This window comes from Tursiops truncatus, chromosome 13, assembly GCF_011762595.2.
Source record: "Tursiops truncatus isolate mTurTru1 chromosome 13, mTurTru1.mat.Y, whole genome shotgun sequence".
NCBI lineage: Eukaryota > Metazoa > Chordata > Mammalia > Artiodactyla > Delphinidae > Tursiops > Tursiops truncatus.
Window position 1 is genome coordinate 7650355 of NC_047046.1, and position 3581 is coordinate 7653935.

The following is a 3581-nucleotide window of genomic DNA, read 5'->3' on the forward strand; positions in this document are numbered from 1 at the left end:
GTGAAATTTGAATATGGACTTCATATTATAGTGTATGGTTATTAAATTTCCTTAGTAAGATAATGGTATTGTGATTATATTAGAAAATCTTATTCAAAGGAAATGAATGCTGAAGTGTTTAGAGGTTCAGTGTCATGATTTCTGAAACAAATTTGCAAGTTGCTCAGGAAAAAAAGCTATACACACATATGTATGTATGTATGTATAAAATGAGAGAGCGAGAAAAAGAGGCAAAGTAAAATTTGAAATTTATTTTTCCAAAAAAAAATTGTTTTCCTATACAGTCGGAAACCAGAGCTATTGTTTAAGTCACTATATTAAGTTGTTATTATTATAATGGACCTAGATCCTGTCCCTTCATATGCTTTCATAGCTCTCAAAGCCTTTCCATCACCTCCACCTCTGCTCTCATCTCACCACCCCAGATTTCCGAGGCCCCTCAACTTGTCTCAGCTGCCAGCTGCCGCTTCCATCCGTTCTCCACACAGCAGCCAGAATAACCTACCCAAGGAATAACATGGTCACTCCGCTGCTTAAAAGCTTTCAATGGCTTTCCAGCACCTTTTCTTATCCCTCAAGACCTTTCTGATCCCTGCTTGACTTTTGACCCCTACGCCCGCCCCCAACACACACACACACACACACACACACACACACACACACACACACACATCCAGCCACACTAAACTGCCAGCAGTTTCTGGCACATTTATTGCTCAGTCTCTCTCAGCACTGGGTCTTAGCACCTGCTCATCCCTTCTCTAGGACATCATCTCAGGTCAGGCTGGTTTCAGCTCCTCCTTTAAGATCCATCCAGCTCTGGACTTCCCTGGTGGCGCAGTGGTTAAGAATCTGCCTGACAATGTAGGGGACACAGGTTCTAGCCCTGGTCCAGGAAGATCCCACATGCCGCGGAGCAACTAAGCCAGCGAGTCACAACTATTAAGCCTGCGCTCTAGAGCCTGCGCATCACAACTACGGAAGCCCGCGTGCTACAACTACTGAAGCCCGAGCACCTAGAGCCCGTGCTCCACAACAAGAGAAGCCACCGCAATGAGAAGCCTGCACACCGCAACGAAGAGTAGCCCCTGCTCACCGCAACTAGAGAAAGCCTGCGCACAGCAACGAAGACCCAACACAGCCATAAATAAATAAATAAAAATAAAATAATAGGATCCATCCAGCTCAAACATCACCCTCCTGGGAATCATCCTCTAACCTGCTCCAAACCTGGACTGTTTACTGCACTTTCCATCTGGTATCATAAATGCATGTTTACCTGTGTGTCCCACGCACTGAGGACTCAGAGGCTGTGAACTGAGGCTTAGCTTCAGATATCTGGCTGAGTGTTTAATCAAGGATTCTAAGGGAACACACGGAGAGAATAATCTGCTCCTTCCCTATTCCGATTGTTCTGGTTCATCTTTTTTTTTTAATTTTTATTGGAGTATAGATGATTTACAATGTTGTGTTAGTTTCAGGTGTACAGCAAAGTGAATCAGTTATGCATATACATATATCCACTCCTTTTTTTTTTTTAGATTCTTTTCCCATATAGGCCATTACAGAGTATTGGGTACAGTTCCCTGTGCTATACAGTAGGTCCTTATTAGTTATCTATTTTATGTATAGTAGTGTGTATATGTCAATCCCAATCTCCCAATTTATCCCTCCCCACCTTATCCCCTGGTAACCATAAATTTGTTTTCTACACCTGTGACTCTACTTCTGTTTTATAAATAAGTTCATTTGTACCCTTTTTTTTAAGATTCCACATGTAAGCCATATCATATGATATTTGTCTTTCTGTGTCTTCAGCGTACTTCACTCAGTATGGCAATCTCTAGGTCCATCCATGTTGCTGCAAATGGTAATCTTTTGTTCTTTTTTATGGCTGAGTAGTATTCCATTGTATATATGTGCCACATCTTCTTTATCCATTCCTCTGTCGATGGACATTTAGGTGGCTTCCATGTCCTGGCTATTGTAAAGATTGCTGCAATGAACATTGTGGTGCATATGTTCTGGTTTGTCTTACCTGCAGTGGCCACAGGCAGGCAACATAGCCTTTGTTTTACAAAGCTACCAAGATGTAGGAGAACTTAAATTGTTTGCCTCTTCCAAACATCCATACCTTCCTCATTTTCATTTCAGAACAAGAAGGAGGCCAGGAGAAAGGGAATTGGGAAGTAGACCCGAGAGCTACCCACAAGACCTGGGCAGTCACAATCATATTCCCCGCCTCCAGCACCCTGCAGATCTTCCATATTTTCCCTCTGCCCTGGCCTACTGGGAGCCAGGCAAACTGGGAAGTCAATAACCCTCAGTACCTGCATCTATAAATCAAGAGGCTGGACTCCAAGTTCTTTTTTTGGGGGGGGCGGGCCACACCCCGAAGCTTGATCTTAGTTCCCCGACCAAGGATCAAACCCGGGCCCAAGGCAGTGAAAGCATGGAGTCCTAACCAGTGGGCCACCAGGGAATTCCCTCCAAGGTCTTAACTGGTGGCAGGTTTGTGTGAGTTGGCTCACTGAGAGTTTTAAGAATTTTAGTTGCCGAGTCAGTTCAGGGCCCCATCATGAAACAGCGGGCATACTCAGAAGGGTATTTAAGGTATGTTTAATGAAAAGGTTATTTACAGAGTCACCGGCAAGTTTAAGGGAGCAAATAAGGGATAATGAAACCAGCTAGGACTGGCAACAATGGGGTGGGCTATCACCCTCAGATCTGAAGGGGCAAGGGGAGGGAGCAGTTTGGGATCCCAGAGAGGGTCGTAGCCACCCATAGGAGTGTGGTCTTCAGTAGAGGAACACAGCTAACGTTAAAAAAAATCTGAGGACTTCCCTGGTGGTCCAGTGGCTAAGACTCCATGCTCCCAATACAGGGGGTCCGGGTTCAATCCCTGGTCAGGGAACTATATTCCAAATGCCGCGACTAAAGATCCCACAGGCTGCATCTAAGACCCAGAGCAGCCAAATAAATATTTAAAAAATAACCTCTGGCAGAGGGGGCTCCCCCACCCCCCATCTCCCCACTGCCAGTCTCCTCCCGTCTCCTCTCATCTGCTGGAGCCTCTGATTGCCGGAGAGCAAAGGGGCTTAGGGCGTAGAGTAAGACAGAGAGCGAAGAGCCTTGGAGGGGCACACAGAATATCCAGCACAAATGCCAATACTTAAACATTGGGGAAAGTAAGGTGCAGAGAGCCACATAGTGCATGATACTGTTTTCATACAACAAAGTCATTTCCCCCTTATATGTGCCCGTAATATGCTTGTATATGATTGCCTAAGCATGAAGCAAGGTAGGGGATTATACATGTGAGATCGTTAATATTTAGTAGCTGGGCAGAGTAGAAAGGGCAGGAGAGAAAGCAATTTAGAAAATAGGATATTTGCTAATATGAATTCAGAGTAATTTAACACAGGAATAATTGTTTAAGAGCACAGAACTGTAACTTCAAGTGAGATAGATCATTGTAGATGCTGTTTCTAATGGCAAGATTTTGGCAACAACCTAAACATTTGGTTCTAGAGTTGGTTAAAATAATCACGACACAGCCTTTCAAAGAAACACACCCACAC